Here is a 25,582-nt window from a genome sequence, read left to right as displayed (position 1 = left end):
TGTGAACTCTAAATACCAGCGGTATTTAAAAGGTGCGGGGGGGAAAAAACCAGCGTTAGCTACGCGGGTCGTTACCGACAAAACTTTAAATCTAGCCGTTTGTATTTTATGTCCCGTTACTATACTTTATACCTCTTATTACATTCTATCTAAGCATCTCATGACAGCCCTCTGAGTACATGATATATGATTAATTATCAATTGGCTTGCATATTAGCCAATTAGTGCATTGTCTGCTAAAAGCAACGTGCGTGATTACATGAAACAGCACTCCCCTGTTGTGAAAACCAAATAAAAAAGCATGTGATAAGAGGCACCTTTCAAGTACTTAGATATTAGCATATGAGGCTACCTAGGTGTATCTTTCAAATAAGAATAAAAAAAGAACAAAACACATTTGAAGAAAAAGCCAAAAAGTATTTATTTATTTTTTTAAATTACATGCCTTATCTGAATCATGAAGGCGTAATTTTGACTTTGCTGTCACCTTAACATTCACTAAGATGAGAGATAAACACCATGTTACTAATATATCTTGGAGATTTATGTCTGCACAAATATATTTAGACAATCCAAGAAACAATCTTAAATGAAAAACAGAGAGTCAAGTGTACAATAAAAAATCTTTATTTAAAGATATTTATTTTCCAGATATTTATTGACAAACTTTCAAAGTCAATAATTGCAAGATAACCAAAATTAACATCTTAAAAGCAATACTGAAAAATAATATAACAAAAATAAAACTACTGTATGTTGTATCATTTAGCTGTAATGGAGCTAGATGATTATCATACTCGGGGACATAAAGCTCTCCAGATCTATATCAGGCACGCTAATGGCAATGTTGTATAACTTACAGCAGATAAGGAAAATAAAAGAGACTTTGGAGGGGGGCGTACTGAAGAATCCCGCCGGAGGTGACTAAGCATCGGAAACGACTCTTCAGTACATCAAAGGTGCGTTCAATAACCGATCGTGTTGCAATGTGGGCCTCGTTGTAGCGCACCTCTTTCACTCTGTTGGGGTTGTTGATGGGTGTGAACAGCCACGGAAGACAAGAATATCCAGAATCACCTGTGTAAAAGAAATAGAGCATTGATATTACCAATCTGAATGAATAAAATCTATAATATACATATGGGAAAATTTATAAGAGATATTTACCTATTAGGATTCCCTCTGGCATTTGTCCCTCCTGGAAATGATCATAGAAGGCAGAATTCAGGAGGATGAAGGAATCGTGACTAGAAACAGGCAATCCAGAGCGGACACTCATAATTCTTAACCTGGCATCACAGATAACCTGGATATTCAGCGAGTGGTTGTGCTTCCTGTCCTGACATGGCTCCTCTCTTCCCCTGGGAGGCTGCACCAATACATGAGTGCAGTCTATGGCCCCCAATACTCTTGGCAACCCAGCTAGATTATAGAACTGGAGCTTGACATCATGCCACTCCTCCAGTGTTTTTAGGAAGTGGACAAGATGGACTAGGCATTGGTGCAAGGCATTCAGGACATCCTTCAGATGACGGGAGAAGGTTGCCTGTTTTTTCATTATATGAGCACAAAGTTGTTGTTTTAAAGATAATATTTATGGAAGCACCTCCCAGATGACAAGTTCACCAGCTGTATATGTATTTTAGCACCTCCCAGATGACAAGTTCACTAGCTGTATGTGTATTTAAGCACCTCCCATATGACAAGTTCACTAGCTGTAAATGCAGGTGTATGATTGATATTGATTAAGCAATTAACTGAATTAATTATGCCCCACACATGAGTATTTAAATATAGATTAACTTTTCCTAAAGCCCGTTCACATGGGCCATTTTTTGCAGTACAGAGGTCCCACCCCTTGCTCTCTCTCTCCCCCTCTCTTTTGTGCTCTCTCCCCCTCTCTTTTATGCTCTCTCCCCCTCTCTTTTGCGCTCTCTCCCCCTCTCTTTTGCGCTCTCTCTTGCTCCACCTCTCTTTTGCTCTCTCTCTCCCCCTCTCTTTTGCTCTCTCTCCCCCCTCTCTTTTGCTCTCTCCCCCCCTCTCTTTTGCGCTCTCTTGCTCCACCTCTCTTTTGCTCTCTCTCCCCCCTCTCTTTTGCTCCCTCTCCCCCCTCTCTTTTGCTTTTTCTCCCCCCTCTCTTTTACTCTCTCTCCCCCTCTCTTTTGCGCTTTCTCTCCCCCCTCTCTTTTACGCTCTCTCTCTCCCCCCGCTCTTTTGTGTTCTTTCTCTCTTTTGCGTTCTTTCTCTCTTTTGCGCTCTCTCTCACTCCACATTTCTTTTGCTCTGTCCCCCCTCTCTTTTGCTCCCTCCCCCCCTCTCTTTTGCTTTTTCTCCTCCCTCTCTTTTGCTCTCTCTCCCCCTCTCTTTTGCGCTCTCTCTCCCCTCTCTCTTTTACGCTCTCTCTCTCCCCGCGCTCTTTTGCGCTCTTCCTCTCTTTTGCGCTCTCTCTCGCTCCACCTCTCTTTTGCTCTCTCTCTCTCCCCCCTCTCTTTTTCTTTTTCTCCCCCTCTCTTTTGCTGTCTCTCCCCCTCTCTTTTACACTCTCTCTCTCCCCCCGCTCTTTTGCGTTCTTTCTCTCTTTTGCACTCTCTCTCTCCGCCCCTCTTTTGCACGCTCTCTCTCCCCCTCTCTTTTGAACTCTCTCTCTCCCCCTCTCTTTTGCGCTCTCTCTCTCTCCCCCTCTTTTGCGCGCTCTCTCTCCCCCTCTCTTTTGAGCTCTCTCTCTCCCCCTCTCTTTTGAGCTCTCTCTCTCCCCCTCTCTTTTGCGCTCTCTCTCTCCCCCTCTCTTTTGTTCTCTCTCTCCCCCTCTCTTTTGTGCTCTCTCCCCCTCTCTTTTGCGCTCTATCTCTCCCCCCTTTCTTTTGGGCTCTCTCTCCCCCCTCTCGTTTGTGCTCTCTCTCTCCCCCCTCTTTTTTGCTCTGTATCTCCTTTTTTTGCTCTCTCTCCATCCCTCTCTTTTGCTCTTTCTCTCCATCCCTCTCTTTTGTTCTCTCTCTCCCCTCTCTTCTGCACTTTCCCCTCTCTTCTGCTCTTCCCCTCTCATTAGCTCTTTCCTATCTCTTTTTGTCTCTTCCCCTCTCTTTCTATTTCTCTCCGCTCTCTGTCGTGCCGACCGCACCGGGCCATGCCCCCGCCACGTCCGACCACGCCCCGAACATGCCCGGCCACGCCCACGCTCCCGCCCGGCCATGCCCACTTTCACCACAAACAGCATGGATTGTCAGGTAAGGCCAGGTGTGTTTGTCCTCGTGCTGTCTCTACGGCGCATGACAGCTTCGGACAAACACACTTGGCCTTTTATATAATAGGATTAATGACTTTTTAGATGGCAGCGTCGTGGAGGCTTAAAAGGTTAGTTATTGATTATGTTGTTTTTAGACTCCAATATTAAAGAACAATGTGGCGTATTAACATTGCCAAACGTGGCTTATAAAAGAATGCAATTTTAAACACATTTGCATGTATTATAGTATAGAATAGTTGTCATTGTCTTGCTATCCTTTGTGGGAAGTAAACTTAATTTTTAAACACATTTGCATGTATTTTATAAAGGAATGGTTTTCATTGTCTTGCTATCCTTTCTGAAAAGTAAAATGCAATTTTAAACACATTTGCATGTATTTTTGTATGAAATGGTTTTCCTTGTCTTGCTATCCTTTGTTGGAAGTAAAATGCAATTTAAACACATTTGCATGTATTTTAGTATGGAATGGTTTTCATTCTCTTGCTATCCTTTGTGGGAAGTAAAATGCAATTTTATACACGTTTGCATGCATTTTTGTATTGAATGGTTTTCATTGTCTTGCTATCCTTTGTGTGAAGTAAATGCAATTTTAACAACATTTGCATGTATTTTAGTATGGAATGGTTTTCATTCTCTTGCTATCCTTTGTGGGAAGTGAAATGCAATTTTAAACACATTTGCATGTATTTTTGTATGGAATAGTTGTCATTTTCTTGCTATCCTTTGTGGGAAAATATTTGCTGAGTGTATTGAAGATTAATGTGGTGTATTAACATTGCCAAACATGACTTAGAAAGAGAATGCGTTGATTTATTTGGCATTCGCAGCCTCTGAGCTGGCAGTTTGAACGATAGGTACGCTGCATCGGAATAAACGTGAGCGCACCTGTTGAATATATGATAACTTGGTAAGAGGTTCAAATAGAGTAGAATATGACAGCGAATGATAAGTATTCTGCAAGAATAACACAAGCATCGATCTGCGTTGGATTAATCGCATGGGAGCGTATAGTATGTCACATATTTAACATTAACATTTGACGATGTTGATGCTTTGATAATTACGGCGGATTCAATTAGCGTCAAATTTGACGCGGAATTCCAGCGCATTATCAGTTGAAGCTTTGATAAATCGGCCCCTATGTGTCTGAATGCCCCTTTATCTATAAAAGTTTAATTATGAATAGTAATATAAAACTTTATCATATATTTTAATATGTGACTGCTTTTCCTCCAATTTACCTCAGGCAATTCTCGAGGGATGGAGTGCATCCTGCAAGCTACAGATCTTAGAGCCAGCTACATGATAAGTGCTGATAATACCCAAATCTACATCTCTGCACCACAACTATCTCCTTCCTTACTAACTCGTGTCATCAACTTTCTTTCTAATATTTTATCCTGGATGTCCTCTCACTACCTTAAGCTAAATCTCGGCAAAGCTGAGCTCCGTATTCCCCCCCCCCTTTTTCAAAATCCCTAACCCCCAACTTTCTCTAACTGTTGATAATAACATCATTACCCCAACCACTCATGCCCGATGTATTTTTTTTGTCACACTTGACTCATATCACTCACTCCTACCTCCTCCACCTCAAAAACATCTCCAAAATTCACCACTTCCTAACACAAGACACAACTAAGACTATAATCCACTCTCTCATCATTTTCCTGCATTGACTATTGCAACTCCATCCTCTCCGGCCTCCCTAGCTGCTGTCTCCCTTACAATCCATAATGAATGCCTCTGCCAGGCTGATATTCCTTACACGTCGCTCCTCATCTGCTGCACTTCTCTGCCAGTCCCTTCTCTGGCTTCCGCTAACCTCCAGAATAAAACATAAAATCCTGACTCAAACTTTTAAAGCTGTCAATAACACTGCTACAACCTATATCTCCAACTGAGTCTCCAGATGCTCACCCTCCCGTCCCCTTTGCTCTGCTCATGACATCCTTCTCTCATCCTCTCTTGTTACCTCCTCACATTTCCATCTACAAAACCTCTCCAAACTGGCCTCTATTTTGTGGAACTCTCTGCCTGGCTCTACACGATTCTCCCCTAGTTTTCAAACTTTCAAGTGCTCCTCAAAGACTCTAATGTTCAGGGATGCATATAATATACACTAACATTTTCCTATCTTAGTTCCTCTCCAAAATGGCCCCTATTTTTTGAAACTCTCTGCCTGGCTCAACACAATTCTCCCCTAGTTTTCAAACTTTCAAGCGCTCCTCAAAGACTCTACTGTTCAGGGATGCATATAATACACACTAACATGTTCCTAACTTAGTCCCTCTCCTCCTTTAGTTATCCCCTTGAACCCCATTAGCATGTAAGCCTACAAGTCTAGTTGCTTTGTAGATCACCTTAATGAGAGATGATTTACAATAGTGAAACTTTTGGCAGGGCCCTCTATCTCTTTGTCTCCCATAACTGTTACCTTGCACATTAGACCCATGTCTTTAGCGCTGCAGAATCTGTTGGCACTCTATAAATAACTGATAATAATAATGTGTAGGAGTTCCTTTATATATGGTCCCCTACTGAAGAGTTTTTTTCATATGATGTGTAGATTGACTGCAAAACAATGCACATTTTCACTTCAATGTGCATTTTAAAGCAAGAATACATTCTCTTATTAGCACAAGCTGAGGTAAAAGCTTTAGGTATTCAGGAAATACAAATATATTTCCCATATGTACCATAAAGTCTATAAATTAAAGCTATAGGGTTAAAATAAGAAACTCCATAACCCTAGATAGTTCTGCATCTTTAATCTACTAAGGCAAGTGTCTGTATAAACTAATGTCTGAGCTGGGGATCTGGGTTATGGATTAGTGCCTGAATCATTGTTTATACTCATTCTTTATCCCTGAGGCAACATTTACTGGAATACTGAGTAGTCAGCATATAAATGTCACATTTATACAAAAAGTTTTCCAGGGCAAAAAAAAGTCATGTGATGCAATAGGACAAGTCAATAGTGCATCTGCTAATGACAAATGTGGATAGAAATAAGATAGAGCAACAGCGCACATAAGTTTTGAAATCCTTCAGGCTATATTAGTTCAAAATATCTTAACCTCTAGAGTTGTGAAGAGAATAGTGTAGACCTGTTGTGAAATAAAATGAAGCTGGTTTATCCCTTTAAATAATATTCTGTGTATTTCTATCTTACCTGATATCCTAATCTTTAACAAAAAGATAATTGTATCCTTAAAAAATGTATCTTCTAAATGAGAAGTTAACCAGTTCTTATTCAATGCAATGCATTGTAACTATGTATGGCATCAAATGAGTTAAAACCAACTACCAAATGTAAAATACACTAACCATATTACAGTTACCAAGTAAACCATAAAACTACTATGTTTACTGAACATCTGCTTACGTCTTATGCTGCTAAAATGACTTTCTTGCTAATAATACTTAAAGGGATAGGAAAGTCAAAATGAAACTTGAATGATTCAGATAGAGCATGTTATTTTAGGACACTTTTACATTCACTTCTATTTTTAAATGAGCTTTGTTCTCTTGGTATCCCTTGTGTAACACCAGTTGGAGCTATCTGCTAATTGGTGCCTGCACACATTTGTCTCTTGTGATTGGCTTAGTAGATGTGTTCAGCTGCTAGACGTGCAATGCTGTTCCTTCAGCAAAGGATAACAAAATAATGAAGCAAATCAGATAGAAGAAAATTGGGAGGTTGTTTTGAAATTGTTTGGTCTATCAAAATCATGAAAGAAAATTGTGGGGTTTCCTGTCCCTTTAATTCTAAAATAAATACATAAAATAATTTAGAAACTCATAAATTTAATAACGTTAGGAATTTATTTCAGAAGAAAAGAAATCAAAATCTGCATATTTTGCTTCACTATAATATTATTTACACATTTTGGAATTATTTAGATTGGTCTAAAGCAAAATAGAATGATCTGATGTATTCATTTATCAAACAATTTAGTTCTAAATATTCCCAGATTTAAATTGAAAACTTAAAGGGACACTGAACCCAATTTTTTTTTTCATTTGTGATTCAGATAGAGTATGCAGTTTTAAGTAACTTTCTAATTTACTCATCAATTTTTCTTAATTCTCTTGAAATGCAAAAATGTAAGTTTAGATGCAGGCCCATTTTTGGTGAACAACCTGGGTTGTTCTTGCTGATTTGTGGATAAATTCATCCACCAATAAAAAAACTGCTGTCCACAATTCTGAACCAAAAAAAAAAGCTTAGATGCCTTCTTTTTCAAATAAAGATAGCAAGAGAATGAAGAAAAATTGATAATAGGAGTAAATTAGAAAGTTGCTTAAAATTGCATGCTCTATCTGAATCACGAAAGAAAAAATTTGGGTTCAGTGTCCCTGTCAGTATAGTGTGTGTATATATATATAGTATAGTGTGTGTGTGTATATATATATAGTATAGTATGTGTATATAAATATAGTATAGTGTGTGTGTGTATATATATATAGTATAGTATGTGTATATAAATATATTATAGTGTGTGTGTATATATATATAGTATAGTATGTGTATATATATATAGTATAGTGTGTGTGTATATATATATATAGTATAGTATGTGTATATAAATATAGTATATTGTGTGTGTATATATATAGTATAGTGTGTGTATATATATATAGTATAGTATGTGTATATATATATAGTATAGTGTGTGTGTGTATATATATATAGTATAGTGTGTGTATATAAATATAGTATAGTGTGTGTATATAAATATAGTATAGTGTGTGTATATAAATATAGTATACTGTGTGTATATAAATATAGTATAGTGTGTGTGTGTATATATATATAGTATAGTGTGTGTGTGTATATATATATAGTATATTGTGTGTATATATATATAGTATAGTATGTGTATATAAATATAGTATAGTGTGTGTGTATATATATAGTATAGTGTGTGTATATAAATATAGTATAGTGTGTGTATATAAATATAGTATAGTGTGTGTATATAAATATAGTATACTGTGTGTATATAAATATAGTATAGTGTGTGTGTGTATATATATATAGTATAGTGTGTGTGTGTATATAAATATAGTATAGTGTGTGTGTATATATATATAGTATAGTGTGTGTATATAAATATAGTATACTGTGTGTATATAAATATAGTATAGTGTGTGTATATAAATATAGTATAGTGTGTGTGTGTATATATATATAGTATAGTGTGTGTGTATATAAATATAGTATAGTGTGTGTGTATATATATATAGTATAGTATGTGTATATAAATATAGTATAGTGTGTGTATATAAATATAGTATAGTGTGTGTATATAAATATAGTATAGTGTGTGTATATATATATAGTATAGTATGTGTATATATATATATAGTATAGTATGTGTATATATATATAGTATAGTATGTGTATATAAATATAGTATAGTGTGTGTGTGTATATAAATATAGTATAGTGTGTGTGTGTATATATATAGTATAGTATGTGTATATATATATAGTATAGTATGTGTATATAAATATAGTATAGTGTGTGTGTGTATATAAATATAGTATAGTGTGTGTGTATATATATATAGTATAGTGTGTGTATATAAATATAGTATACTGTGTGTATATAAATATAGTATAGTGTGTGTATATAAATATAGTATAGTGTGTGTGTGTATATATATATAGTATAGTGTGTGTGTATATAAATATAGTATAGTGTGTGTGTATATATATATAGTATAGTGTGTGTATATAAATATAGTATACTGTGTGTATATAAATATAGTATAGTGTGTGTATATAAATATAGTATAGTGTGTGTGTGTATATATATATATAGTATAGTATGTGTATATATATATAGTATAGTATGTGTATATAAATATAGTATATTGTGTGTGTATATATATAGTATAGTGTGTGTGTATATAAATATAGTATAGTGTGTGTGTGTATATATATAGTATAGTGTGTGTATATATATATAGTATAGTATGTGTATATAAATATAGTATAGTGTGTGTATATAAATATAGTATAGTGTGTGTATATAAATATAGTATACTGTGTGTATATAAATATAGTATAGTGTGTGTGTGTATATATATATAGTATAGTGTGTGTGTGTATATAAATATAGTATAGTGTGTGTGTATATATATATAGTATAGTGTGTGTATATAAATATAGTATACTGTGTGTATATAAATATAGTATAGTGTGTGTATATAAATATAGTATAGTGTGTGTGTGTATATATATATAGTATAGTGTGTGTGTATATAAATATAGTATAGTGTGTGTGTATATATATATATATAGTATAGTATGTGTATATAAATATAGTATAGTGTGTGTATATAAATATAGTATAGTGTGTGTATATAAATATAGTATAGTGTGTGTGTGTATATATATATAGTATAGTATGTGTATATATATATAGTATAGTATGTGTATATAAATATAGTATAGTGTGTGTGTGTATATAAATATAGTATAGTGTGTGTGTATATATATATAGTATAGTGTGTGTATATAAATATAGTATACTGTGTGTATATAAATATAGTATAGTGTGTGTATATAAATATAGTATAGTGTGTGTGTGTATATATATATAGTATAGTGTGTGTGTATATAAATATAGTATAGTGTGTGTGTATATATATATAGTATAGTGTGTGTATATAAATATAGTATACTGTGTGTATATAAATATAGTATAGTGTGTGTATATAAATATAGTATAGTGTGTGTGTGTATATATATATATAGTATAGTATGTGTATATATATATAGTATAGTATGTGTATATAAATATAGTATAGTGTGTGTGTATATAAATATAGTATAGTGTGTGTGTATATATATATAGTATAGTGTGTGTATATAAATATAGTATACTGTGTGTATATAAATATAGTATAGTGTGTGTATATAAATATAGTATAGTGTGTGTGTGTATATATATATAGTATAGTGTGTGTGTATATAAATATAGTATAGTGTGTGTGTATATATATATAGTATAGTGTGTGTATATAAATATAGTATACTGTGTGTATATAAATATAGTATAGTGTGTGTATATAAATATAGTATAGTGTGTGTGTGTATATATATATAGTATAGTATGTGTATATATATATAGTATAGTATGTGTATATAAATATAGTATATTGTGTGTGTATATATATATAGTATAGTGTGTGTGTATATAAATATAGTATAGTGTGTGTGTGTATATATATAGTATAGTGTGTGTATATATATATAGTATGTGTATATATATATATATAGTATAGTATGTGTATATAAATATAGTATATTGTGTGTGTATATATATAGTATAGTGTGTGTGTATATAAATATAGTATAGTGTGTGTGTGTATATATATAGTATAGTGTGTGTATATATATATAGTATAGTATGTGTATATAAATATAGTATATTGTGTGTGTATATATATAGTATAGTGTGTGTATATAAATATAGTATAGTGTGTGTATATATATATAGTATAGTGTGTGTATATATATATAGTATAGTATGTGTATATAAATATAGTATATTGTGTGTGTATATATATAGTATAGTGTGTGTATATAAATATAGTATAGTGTGTGTATATATATATAGTATAGTGTGTGTATATATATATAGTATAGTATGTGTATATAAATATAGTATATTGTGTGTGTATATATATAGTATAGTGTGTGTATATAAATATAGTATATTGTGTGTGTATATATATAGTATAGTGTGTGTATATATATATAGTATAGTATGTGTGTGTATATATATATAGTATAGTGTGTGTGTATATATATATAGTATAGTGTGTGTGTATACTGTATATATGTATATATATATATATATAGTATGTACTTTTATCTGCAGTGTGCTAAGGAATTCTTTAGCTTCTTATTTCATATTCTCTAGCACAAGGCTGCCCACTATCGGTACAGCTGGCACATTTCATATTCCAGAAAGGTCCACAAGCAGCTTGCGTTTCATTGCTTAGTGATGAGTCAGTGCCCTGAACACAGAGAGGACGGGAAGCTCTATATAAATCCTCTGCATCCCTGAGCTTACAGTAACTACTGAACTGTCTAGCAGTGGCCTGAGCACTTGTACACAGCAGGTAAGGGGCTTCTGATGGCTTTGTCTGGAGTGATCAGCACAGCTATGTATTACAACGCGTACTGTGCATGTCACGGGGTGCACATAATTATGTAGCATTGGGGTTACGTAACTGTCTGTGTGCGTCATTCTAACAATCCCTATGGGTCTAGCTCTCAGCTTGTGTGTTATTTATGTATCTATTGGGTATTTACTATATACATTACTTAGCCATAAATATTACTTATAGAATATTGTCTTATATCTATCACTGATGCTTTTGTAAATGCATTCATTTACATGATCTGTCAATCAATGCAGCAATCAATTAATGATCTATCTATGTGTCTGTCTGTCATCTATCTAATCAATCATCTATCTATCTATCTATCCATCTATCCATCTATCTATCCATCTATCTATCATCTATCTTATCTATCTATCTAATCTATCATCTATCTATCTATCTATCCATCTATCTATCATCTATCTTATCTATCTATCTATCTAATCTATCATCTATCTATCTATCTATCTATCTATCTATCCATCTATCTATCATCTATCTTATCTATCTATCTAATCTATCATCTATCTATCTATCTATCTATCTTATCTATCTTATCTATCTATCTATCTATCTATCTATCTATCTATCTATCTATCTATCTATCTATCTTATCTATCTATCCATCTATCTATCATCTATCTTATCTATCTATCTAATCTATCATCTATCTATCTATCTATCTATCTATCTATCTATCTATCTATCTATCTATCCATCTATCTATCATCTATCTTATCTATCTATCTATCTTATCTATCTATCTATCTATCTATCTATCTATCTATCTATCTATCTATCTATCTATCTATCTAATCTATCATCTATCTATCTATCTATCTAATCTATCATCTATCTTATCTATCTATCTAATCTATCATCTATCTATCTATCTATCTATCCATCTATCCATCTATCTATCATCTATCTTATCTATCTATCTATCTATCTATCTAATCTATCATCTATCTATCTATCTATCTAATCTATTATCTATCTGTCTGTCTCTCTGTCTTTCTATCTATGTATCTATCTATCTATCTATCTATCTATCTATCTATCTGTCTGTCTGCCTCTCTGTCTATATATCTATGTATCTATCTATCTATCTATCTATCTATCTATCTATGTGTCTGTCTATCATCTATCTAATCAATCATCTATCTATCTATCTATCTATCTATCTATCTATCTATCTATCTATCTATCTATCTATCCATCTATCTATCATCTATCTTATCTATCTATCTAATCTATCATCTATCTATCTATCTATCTATCTATCTATCTAATCTATTATCTATCTGTCTGTCTCTCTGTCTTTCTATCTATGTATCTATCTGTCTGTCTCTGTGTTTCTGTCTGTCTCTCTGTCTGTCTCTCTGTCTATATATCTATGTATCTATCTGTCTGTCTCTCTGTCTATCTATCTATGTATCTGTCTGTCTGTCTCTCTGTCTATCTATGTATCTATCTATCTATGTATCTATCTATCTATCTATCTATCTATCTATCTATCTATCTGTCTGTCTGTCTGTCTGTATTTATTTATATACTATTTAACTCCTCATTTGAATATAAACTAAAGGACTATACAATATTACAGCATATCCAGCGGTGGCAGAAATGACATGCATATTATTAGTGCTGTGTTAGCCATTGATAAAATGTGACACTTCTGCTGAATCATACAGAAATGTGCCCACATGGAAGTTTGATGAATTTTAACTCCTTGGCTGCGAGAGAATATTGTAAAGCTCTGCATAGCAGTATTCTGCAGCTCCTTTACCAGCCAATCAGACGATGTGTATTTTTCTCCAGCTAGTTCATTGACTGCAAATGGTTATGCTTGTATACTAAAACAACATAATGCTTTATTACCCTAACTGTAAAAAAGGCTGGGACCTTACACATCAAATGATCTGTTTTATTTGTTATAAGCCAAATAAATGTTATCTAGGTCTGCATTAAAACTGCAGCTGCTGAGCTAAACAAAGTCATAGCCCAGTAAAAGGCTATATATGTATTGCTTTGTATTGTGATTATCTAGATACGTATTGCTTTGTATTGTGATTAGCTAAAAAACGTATTGCTTTGTATTGTGATTAGCTAGATACGTATTGCTTTGTATTGTGATTAGCTAAAAAACGTATTGCTTTGTATTGTGATTAGCTAGATACGTATTGCTTTGTATTGTGATTAGCTAAAAAACGTATTGCTTTGTATTGTGATTAGCTAGATACGTATTGCTTTGTATTGTGATTAGCTAGATACGTATTGCTTTGTATTGTGATTAGCTATATACATATTGCTTTGTATTGTGATTAGCTAGATACGTATTGCTTTGTATTGTGATTAGCTAGATACGTATTGCTTTGTATTGTGATTAGCTAGATACGTATTGCTTTGTATTGTGATTAGCTAGAAACGTATTGCTTTGTATTGTGATTAGCTAGATACGTATTGCTTTGTATTGTGATTAGCTAGATACGTATTGCTTTGTATTGTGATTAGCTAGATACGTATTGCTTTGTATTGTGATTAGCTAGAAACGTATTGCTTTGTATTGTGATTAGCTAGATACGTATTGCTTTGTATTGTGATTAGCTAGATACGTATTGCTTTGTATTGTGATTAGCTAGATACGCATTGCTTTGTATTGTGATGCTTTATTACCCTAACTGTAAAAAAGGCTGGGACCTTACACATCAAATGATCTGTTTTATTTGTTATAAGCCAAATAAATGTTATCTAGGTCTGCATTAAAACTGCAGCTGCTGAGCTAAACAAAGTCATAGCCCAGTAAAAGGCTATATATGTATTGCTTTGTATTGTGATTATCTAGAAACGTATTGCTTTGTATTGTGATTAGCTAGATACGTATTGCTTTGTATTGTGATTAGCTATATACGTATTGCTTTGTATTGTGATTATCTAGAAACGTATTGCTTTGTATTGTGATTAGCTAGATACGTATTGCTTTGTATTGTGATTAGCTATATACGTATTGCTTTGTATTGTGATTAGCTACATACGTATTGCTTTGTATTGTGATTAGCTAGATACGTATTGCTTTGTATTGTGATTAGCTATATACATATTGCTTTGTATTGTGATTAGCTAGATACGTATTGATTTGTATTATGGTTAGCTAGATATGTATTGCTTTGTATTATGGTTAGTTAGATACGTATTGCTTTGTATTGTGATTAGCTATATACTTATTTCTTTGTATTATGGTTAGCTAGATACGTATTGCTTTGTATTGTGATTAGCTATATACGTATTGCTTTGTATTGTGATTAGCTAGATACGTATTGCTTTGTATTGTGATTAGCTAGATACATATTGCTTTGTATTATAATTAGCTATATACGTATTGCTTTGTATTATAATTAGCTATATATGTATTGCTTTGTATTGTGATTAGCTAGATACGTATTGCTTTGTATTATAATTAGCTATATATACGTATTGCTTTGTATTATAATTAGCTATATATACGTATTGCTTTGTATTGTGATTAGCTAGATACGTATTTCTTTGTATTATGGTTAGCTATATACATATTGCTTTGTATTGTGATTAACTAGATACGTATTGCTTTGTATTATAATTAGCTATACATACGTATTGCTTTGTATTGTGATTAGCTAGATACGTATTTCTTTGTATTATGGTTAGCTATATACATATTGCTTTGTATTGTGATTAACTAGATACGTATTGCTTTGTATTATGGTTAGCTAGATACATATTGCTTTGTATTGTGATTAGCTATATATGTATTGCTTTGTATTATGGTTAGCTAGATACGTATTTCTTTGTATTATGGTTAGCTATATACATATTGCTTTGTATTATGGTTAGCTAGATACGTATTGCTTTGTATTATGGTTAGCTAGATACATATTGCTTTGTATTATGGTTAGCTAGATACGGATTTCTTTGTATTATGGTTAGCTATATACATATTGCTTTGTATTATGGTTAGCTAGATACGTATTGCTTTGTATTATGGTTAGCTAGATACATATTGCTTTGTATTATGGTTAGCTAGATACATATTGCTTTGTATTGTGATTAGCTACATACATATTGCTTTGTATTATGGTTAGCTAGATACATATTGCTTTGTATTGTGATTAGCTATATACATATTGTTTTGTATTGTGATTAGCTAGATACGTATTGCATTGTATTATGGTTAGCTAGATATATATTTATTTGTATTGTGATTAGCTAGATACGTATTGCTTTGAATTATGGTTAGCTATATACATATTGCTTTGTATTATGGTTAGCTAGATACCTATTGCTTTCTATTGTGATTAGTTATTTACATATTGCTTTGTATTGTGATTAGCTAGATACGTATTGCTTTGTATTGTGATTAGCTATATACGTATTGCTTTGTATTGTGATTATCTAGAAACGTATTGCTTTGTATTGTGATTAGCTAGATACGTATTGCTTTGTATTGTGATTAGCTATATACGTATTGCTTTGTATTGTGATTAGCTACATACGTATTGCTTTGTATTGTGATTAGCTAGATACGTATTGCTTTGTATTGTGATTAGCTATATACATATTGCTTTGTATTGTGATTAGCTAGATACGTATTGATTTGTATTATGGTTAGCTAGATATGTATTGCTTTGTATTATGGTTAGTTAGATACGTATTGCTTTGTATTGTGATTAGCTATATACTTATTTCTTTGTATTATGGTTAGCTAGATACGTATTGCTTTGTATTGTGATTAGCTATATACGTATTGCTTTGTATTGTGATTAGCTAGATACATATTGCTTTGTATTATAATTAGCTATATACATATTGCTTTGTATTATAATTAGCTATATATGTATTGCTTTGTATTGTGATTAGCTAGATACGTATTGCTTTGTATTATAATTAGCTATATATACGTATTGCTTTGTATTATAATTAGCTATATATACGTATTGCTTTGTATTGTGATTAGCTAGATACGTATTTCTTTGTATTATGGTTAGCTATATACATATTGCTTTGTATTGTGATTAGCTAGATACGTATTTCTTTGTATTATGGTTAGCTATATACATATTGCTTTGTATTGTGATTAGCTAGATACATATTGCTTTGTATTATAATTAGCTATATACGTATTGCTTTGTATTATAATTAGCTATATATGTATTGCTTTGTATTGTGATTAGCTAGATACGTATTGCTTTGTATTATAATTAGCTATATATACGTATTGCTTTGTATTATAATTAGCTATATATACGTATTGCTTTGTATTGTGATTAGCTAGATACGTATTTCTTTGTATTATGGTTAGCTATATACATATTGCTTTGTATTGTGATTAGCTAGATACGTATTTCTTTGTATTATGGTTAGCTATATACATATTGCTTTGTATTGTGATTAACTAGATACGTATTGCTTTGTATTATAATTAGCTATATATACGTATTGCTTTGTATTGTGATTAGCTAGATACGTATTTCTTTGTATTATGGTTAGCTATATACATATTGCTTTGTATTGTGATTAACTAGATACGTATTGCTTTGTATTATGGTTAGCTAGATACATATTGCTTTGTATTGTGATTAGCTATATATGTATTGCTTTGTATTATGGTTAGCTAGATACGTATTTCTTTGTATTATGGTTAGCTATATACATATTGCTTTGTATTATGGTTAGCTAGATACGTATTGCTTTGTATTATGGTTAGCTAGATACATATTGCTTTGTATTATGGTTAGCTAGATACGGATTTCTTTGTATTATGGTTAGCTATATACATATTGCTTTGTATTATGGTTAGCTAGATACGTATTGCTTTGTATTATGGTTAGCTAGATACATATTGCTTTGTATTATGGTTAGCTAGATACATATTGCTTTGTATTGTGATTAGCTACATACATATTGCTTTGTATTATGGTTAGCTAGATACATATTGCTTTGTATTGTGATTAGCTATATACATATTGTTTTGTATTGTGATTAGCTAGATACGTATTGCATTGTATTATGGTTAGCTAGATATATATTTATTTGTATTGTGATTAGCTAGATACGTATTGCTTTGAATTATGGTTAGCTATATACATATTGCTTTGTATTATGGTTAGCTAGATACCTATTGCTTTCTATTGTGATTAGTTATTTACATATTGCTTTGTATTGTGATTAGCTAGATACGTATTTCTTTGTATTATGGTTAGCTAGATATGTATTGCTTTGTATTGTGATAAGCTAGATATGTATTGCTTTGTATTGTGATTAGCTATATACATATTGCTTTGTATTGTGATTAGCTACATACGTATTGCTTTGTATTATGGTTAGCTAGATACTTATTGCTTTGTATTGTGATTAGCTATATACGTATTGCTTTGTATTGTGATTAGCTACATACGTATTGCTTTGTATTATGGTTAGCTACATATGTTTTGCTTTGTATTATGGTTAGCTACATATGTATTGCTTTGTATTGTAATTAGCTATATACATATTGCTTTGTATTGTGATTAGATAGATATGTATTGCTTTGTATTGTGATTAGCTATATACATATTGCTTTGTATTATGGTTAGCTAGATACCTATTGCTTTCTATTGTGATTAGTTATTTACATATTGCTTTGTATTGTTATTAGCTAGATACGTATTTCTTTGTATTATGTTTAGCTAGATACGTATTGCTTTGTATTGTGATTAGCTATATACGTATTGCTTTGTATTGTGATTAGCTAGATACATATTGCTTTGCATTCTGACTAGCTAGATACGTATTGCTTTGTATTGTGATTAACTAGATACGTATTGCATCGAATTATGGTAAGCTAGATACGTATTGATTTGTATTATGGTTAGCTAGATACGTATTGCTTTGTATTGTGATTAGCTATATAGTGTACATATTGCTTTGTATTATGGTTAGCTAGATACCTATTGCTTTCTAATGTGATTAGTTATTTACATATTGCTTTGTATTGTGATTAGCTAGATATGTATTTCTTTGTATTATGGCTAGCTAGATACGTATTGCTTTGTATTGTGATTAGCTAGATATGTATTGCTTTGTATTGTGATTAGCTATATACGTATTGCTTTGTATTGTGAATAGCTAGATACGTATTGATTTTTATTGTGATTAGCTACATACGTATTGCTTTGTATGATGGTTAGCTAGATACTTATTGCTTTGTATTGTGATTAGCTACATACGTATTGCTTTGTATTATGGTTAGCTACATATGTTTTGCTTTGTATTATGGTTAGCTAGATACGTATTGCTTTGTATTGTGATTAGCTAGATATGTATTGCTTTGTATTGTGATTAGCTACATACATATTGCTTTGTATTATGGTTAGCTAGATACGTATTTCTTTGTATTACGTTTAGCTAGATACGTATTGCTTTGTATTGTGATTAGCTATATACGTATTGCTTTGTATTGTGATTAGCTAGATCCATTAGTTATTTACATATTGCTTTGTATTGTGATTAGCTAGATATGTATTTCTTTGTATTATGGCTAGCTAGATACGTATTGCTTTGTATTGTGATTAGCTAGATACGTATTGCTTTGTATTGTGATTAGCTATATACATATTGCTTTGTATTGAGATTAGCTATGTACGTATTGCTTTGTATTGTGATAAGCTACATACGTATTGCTTTGTATTATGGTTAGCTACATATGTTTTGCTTTGTATTATGGTTAGCTAGATACTTATTGCTTTGTATTGTGATTAGCTAGATATGTATTGCTTTGTATTGTGATTAGCTACATACATATTGCTTTGTATTATGGTTAGCTAGATACGTATTTCTTTGTATTACGTTTAGCTAGATACGTATTGCTTTGTATTGTGATTAGCTATATACGTATTGCTTTGTATTGTGATTAGCTAGATCCATATTGCTTTGTATTGTGATTAACTAGATACGTATTTCTTTGTATTACGGTTAGCTAGATACGTATTGCTTTGTATTGTGATTAGCTATATACGTATTGCTTTGTATTGTGATTAGCTAGATACATATTGCTTTGCATTCTGGCTAGCTAGATATGTATTGCTTTGTATTGTGATTAGCTAGATACGTATTGCTTTGTATTGTGATTAACTAGATACGTATTGCATCGAATTATGGTTAGCTAGATACGTATTGATTTGTATTATGGTTAGCTAGATACATATTGCTTTGCATTGTGATTAGCTATATACATATTGCTTTGTATTATGGTTAGCTAGATACCTATTGCTTTCTATTGTTATTAGTTATTTACATAATGCTTTGTATTGTGATTAGCTAGATACGTTTTGCTTTGTATTGTGATTAGCTAGATACGTATTTCTTTGTATTACGGTTAGCTAGATACGTATTGCTTTGTATTGTGATTAGCTAGATATGTATTGCTTTGTATTGTGATTAGCTATATACATATTGCTTTGTATTATGATTAGCTAGATACGTTTTGATTTTTATTGGGATTAGCTACATACGTATTGCTTTGTATTATGGTTAGCCAGATACTTATTGCTTTGTATTGTGATTAGCTAGATACGTATTGATTTTTATTGTGATTAGCTACATACGTATTGCTTTGCATTCTGGTTAGCTATATACATATTGCTTTGTATTGTGATTAGCTAGATACGTATTGCTTTGTATTGTGATTAGCTAGATATGTATTGCTTTGTATTGTGATTAGCTAGATACGTATTGCTTTGTATTGCGATTAGAAATATACATATTGCTTTGTATTGTGATTAACTAGATACATATTGCATTGTATTATGGTTAGCTAGATACGTATTGCTTTGTATTGTGATTAGCTATATACATATTGCTTTGTATTATGGTTAGCTAGATACCTATTGCTTTCTATTGTGATTAGTTATTTACATAATGCTTTGTATTGTGATTAGCTAGATACGTATTGCTTTGTATTGTGATTAGCTAGATACGTATTGCTTTGTATTGTGATTAGCTAGATATGTATTGCTTTGTATTGTGATAAGCTATACACATTTTGCTTTGTATTATGATTAGCTAGATACGTATTGATTTTTATTGTGATTAGCTACATACGTATTGCTTTGTATGATGGTTAGCTAGATACTTATTGCTTTGTATTGTGATTAGCTATATACGTATTGCTTTGTATTGTGATTAGCTACATACGTATTGCTTTGTATTACGGTTAGCTACATATGTTTTGCTTTGTATGATGGTTAGCTAGATACTTATTGCTTTGTATTGTGATTAGCTATATACGTATTGCTTTGTATTGTAATTAGCTATACACATATTGCTTTGTATTGTGATTAGCTAGATACATATTTCTTTGTATTATGGTTAGCTAGATACGTATTGCTTTGTATTGTGATTATCTAGATATGTTTTGCTTTGTATTGTGATTAGCTAGATATGTTTTGCTTTGTATTGTGATTAGCTACATACGTATTGCTTTGTATTATGGTTAGCTAGATATGTATTGCTTTGTATTATGGTTAGCTAGATATGTATTGCTTTGTATTATGGTTAGCTAGATATGTATTGCTTTGTATTGTGGTTATTGCCTAACATAGAAGGATTAAAACTGTTACTGGTTTTATTTGTTGTTATTCAATATGTTACCAGCCTCTTTAGTCTCACCATTTGTTATATAATTATAAGGAGGTACAAAATGGCACAGTAAATCTAAACCAGTATCCCAGATAGAAAACACATTAATAAAAGCGTTTATGATGTTAGCATGTTTTAAAAACAAATAAAATGGCTTACTTTGCAAATAGGGGTTAAACCTCATATTTAGGTCTTCTGTGCATTTACAGGTGACCTCAGTTAGAAATAAGGAAGTCAGGAAATAAAAAGCTATATTTCAAGCAAAACATTTTTTAAGCAAAACATTTTCAATGCACTACAGTCCTCTCTGGGAAGAAGGGGTTTAAAGGGAAACCTTACTTTTCCTAGAGGGATGAGAAGAATATTAATTTATCCCCTCTGCTGCTGCCATAGTGACTGCATTAAAATCAGTTGGGCTACTTCCCCAATGTAGAGATGTTATAAGGGTGTATCGTACACACCTCTTTGATTCATCTAAAGAGGAGACTGTAAAATTTATAATTGTAGGAAGTGCCTTTATCAGCCAATGATCAATAGATCTCTAGAGATAATTTTGTGCACAAACATCAATTTCATGTTAGTTTCAAAATGGTGCTCCTTAATACGATAGGCCCAAAATAATACCATAGCCAACAAACATATAAATTCTCATATAACAATGTAAAAGTCAATTTGGAGAAACCTTCTTATAACTTTTATAACCTTTCAAAAAAAAAAAAAATGCAGGGGTTAAACATGTAGATATGTAACCCATTGGAGCATTTTCTTTTTGCAGTTTTATGTCCTTTAATGTCACTGTACCTCCCTCCTCCATTTTAACTTCTTGTTAAATGTCCAAAGCTACAGAATCTTAATTTAATACTACTATTTTGTTTTTTCTTTATATTATGGTGAGTCCTAACGTCTATTTTTTTAAACAATGAGAACCTTCATCTAGCTTTAAGCATTTAAGCATCACACAGTGCTGAAGGCACATCAACCTCACACAGTGCTGGAGGCGCATCAAGCTTCACACAGTGTTGATGGCACATCAAACTTCACACAGTGCTGAAGGCACACCAAGCTTCACAGAGTTCTGAAAGCACATCAAGCCTCACACAGTGCTGAAAGCACATCAAACTTCACACAGTGCTGAAGGCACATCAAGTTTCACACAGTGCTAAAGGCACATCAAGCTTCACACAGTGCTGAAGGCACATCAAGATTCACACAGTGCTGAAGGCACACCAAGCTTCACAGAGTGCGGAAAGCACATCAAGCCTCACACAGTGCTGAAGGCACATCAAGCCTCACACAGTGCTGAAGGTACACCAAGCTTTACACAGTGCTGAAGGCACATCAAGCTTCACACAGTGCTAAAGTCACATCAAGCTTCACTCAGTGCTGAAGGCAACCCGAGCTTCACACAGTGCTGAAGGCAATCCAAGCTTCACATAATGCTTAAGGCACACAAACCTTCATACAGTGCTCAAGGCACACCAAGCTTTAGCCAATGATGAAGGCACATCAAGTTTCACACAGTGCTGAAGGCACAACAGGCTTTAGACATTACTGATGGCACACCAAGCTTCAAACATTGATGAAGGCACACCAAGCTTTACACAGTGCTGAAGGCAACCCAAGCGTCACACAGTGCTGAAGGCAACCCAATCTTCACACAGTGCTGATGGCACACCAAGCTTCACACATTGCTGAAGGCACATCAAGCTTCACACGGTGCTGATGGCACACCAAGCTTCACACATTGCTGAAGGCACATCAAGCTTCACACAGTGATGAAGGCACATCAAGTTTAACACGGTGCTGATGGCACATCAAGCATCACACAGTGCTAAAGGCACAGCAAGCTTCACACAATGCTGAAGGCACATCAAGCTTCACACAGTGCTGAAGGCACAGCAAGCTTCACGCACACCAAGCTTCACACAAAGCTGAAGGCACACCAAGCTTCACACAGTGCTGAAGACACACCAAGCTTCTCACAGTGCTGAAGGCACACAAAGCTTTAGACAATGCTGAAGGCACATCAAGTTTCACACAGTGCTAAAGGCACATCAAGCTTCACACAGTGCTGTAGGGACTTCAACCTCACATAGTGCTGAAGGCACATCAAGCTTAACACGGTGTTGATGGCACATCAAGCATCACACAGTGCGGAACGCACATCAAGCTTCACACAGTTCTGACGGCACATGGAGCATCAGACAGTGCTGAAGGCACACCAAGCTTCACACAGTCCTGAAGGCACACCAAGCTTTATACAGTGCTGAAGGTACACCAAGCTTCACACAGTGCTGAAAACACACCAAGCTTCACACAGTGCTGAAGGCACAACTAGCTTCACACAGTGCTGAAGGCACATCAAACCTCACACAGTGCTGAAGGCACATCAAGCTTCACACAGTGCTGACGGCACACCAAGCTTCACACAGTGCTCAGGCACATCAAGCCTCACACAGTGCTGAAGGCACATCAAGCTTCACACAGTGCTAAAGGCACATCAATCCTCACACAGTGCTAAAGGCACATCAAGCCTCACAGAGTGTTAAAGACACAGCAAGCTTTACTCAGTGCTGAAGGCACATCAAGCCTCACACAGTGCTGAAGGCACACAATGCTCCGCACAGTGCTGAAAGTACACCAAGCTTCACATAATGCTAAAGGCACATCAAGCTTAATACAGTGCTGATGGCACATCAAGCTTCACACAGTGCTAAAGGCACACCAATCTTCACACAGTGCTGAAGGCAAACAAAGCTTTACACAGTGCTGAAGGTACACTAAGCTTCACACAGTGCTGAAGGCACATCAGGCTTCACACAGTACTGAAGGCAACCCAAGCTTCACAAAGTGCTGAAGACACATCAAGCTTTACACAGTGCTGAAGGCACATCAAGCTTCACACAGTACTGATGGCACATCAAGCATCACACAGTGCTAAAGGCACAGCAAGCTTCACACAATGCTGAAGGCACATCAAGCTTCACACAGTGCTGAAAGCACAGCAAGCTTCACGCACACCAAGCTTCACACAGTGCTGAAGGCACAGCAAGCTTCACACAGTGCTGAAGGCACAACTAGCTTCACACAGTGCTGAAGGCAACCCAAGCTTCACACAGTGCTGAAGGCACATCAGGCTTCACACAGTGCTGAAGGCAACCAAAGCTTCACAAAGTGCTGAAGACACATTAAGCTTTACACAGTGCTGAAGGCACATCAAGCTTCACACGGTGCTGATGGCACATCAAGCATCACACAGTGCTAAAGGCACAGCAAGCTTCACACAATGCTGAAGGCACATCAAGCTTCACACAGTGCTGAAGGCACAGCAAGCTTCACGCACACCAAGCTTCACACAGTGCTGAAGGCACAGCAAGCTTCACACAGTGCTGAAAACACACCAAGCATCACACAGTGCTGAAGGCACACCAAGCTTCAAACATTGCTGAAGGCACACCAAGCTTTACACACTGCTGAAGGCAACCCAAACTTCACACAGTGCTGATGGCACACCAAGCTTCACACAGTGCTGAAGGCAACCCAAGCTTCACAAAGTGCTGAAGGCACATCAAGCTTTACACAGTGCTGAAGGCACATCAAGTTTCACATGGTGCTGATGGCACATCAAGCATCACACAGTGCTAAAGGCACAGCAAGCTTCACACAGTGCTAAAGGCACATCAAGCTTCACACAGTGCTGAAGGCACAGCAAGCTTCACGCACACCAAGCTTCACACAGTGCTGAATGCACAGAAAGCTTCACACAATGCTGAAGGCACATCAAGCTTCACACAATGCTGAAGGCACACCAAGCTTCACACAGTGCTGAAGACACACCAAGCTTCTCACAGTGCTGAAGGCACACCAAGCTTTAGACAATGTTGAAGGCACATCAAATTTCACACAGTGCTGAAGGCACATCAAGCTTCACACAGTGCTGAAGGCACATCAACCTCACACAGTGCTGAAGGCACATCAAGCTTCACACAGTGTTGAAGGTACACCAAGCTTCACACAGTGCTGAAAACACACCAAGCTTCACACAGTGCTGAAGGCACAACTAGCTTCACACAGTGCTGAAGGCACATCAAGCCTCACACAGTGCTGAAGGCACATCAAGCTTCACACAGTGCTGACGGCACACCAAGCTTCACTCAGTGCTCAGGCACATCAAGCCTCACACAGTGCTGAAGGCACATCAAGCTTCACACAGTGCTAAAGGCACATCAACCCTCACAGAGTGTTAAAGGCACAGCAAGCTTTAGTGCTAAAGGCACATCAAGCCTCACACAGTGCTGAAGGCACACCAAGCTTTACACAGTGCTGAAGGTACAACTAGCTTCACACAGTGATGAAGGCAATCCAAGCTTCACACAGTGCTGAAGGCACATCAGGCTTCACACAGTGCTGAAGCAACCCAAGCTTCACAAAGTGCTGAAGACATATCAAGCTTTACACAGTGCTGAAGGCACATCAAGCTTCACACAGTGCTGATGGC

General features: G+C 34.3%; 1 protein-coding gene across 1 annotated transcript in view; it reads left to right on the top strand.

Annotated features, from left to right (window-relative positions):
- Positions 1-11,246: 11,246 nt before the first annotated feature.
- The window catches only part of CLU (clusterin), an 85,108-nt gene continuing 70,772 nt past the window's right edge, over positions 11,247-25,582 (top strand). The window contains exon 1 of the mRNA XM_053709499.1: positions 11,247-11,388. The gene's annotated coding sequence lies outside the window, so the exon portion shown is untranslated. The remainder of the gene's footprint in view (positions 11,389-25,582) is intronic.

This window comes from Bombina bombina, chromosome 4 (genome assembly GCF_027579735.1).
Source record: "Bombina bombina isolate aBomBom1 chromosome 4, aBomBom1.pri, whole genome shotgun sequence".
Classification (NCBI taxonomy): Eukaryota; Metazoa; Chordata; class Amphibia; order Anura; family Bombinatoridae; genus Bombina; species Bombina bombina.
The sequence above is the reverse complement of the archived record's forward strand: the minus strand, read 5'-3'. Positions and strand labels throughout refer to the sequence as shown.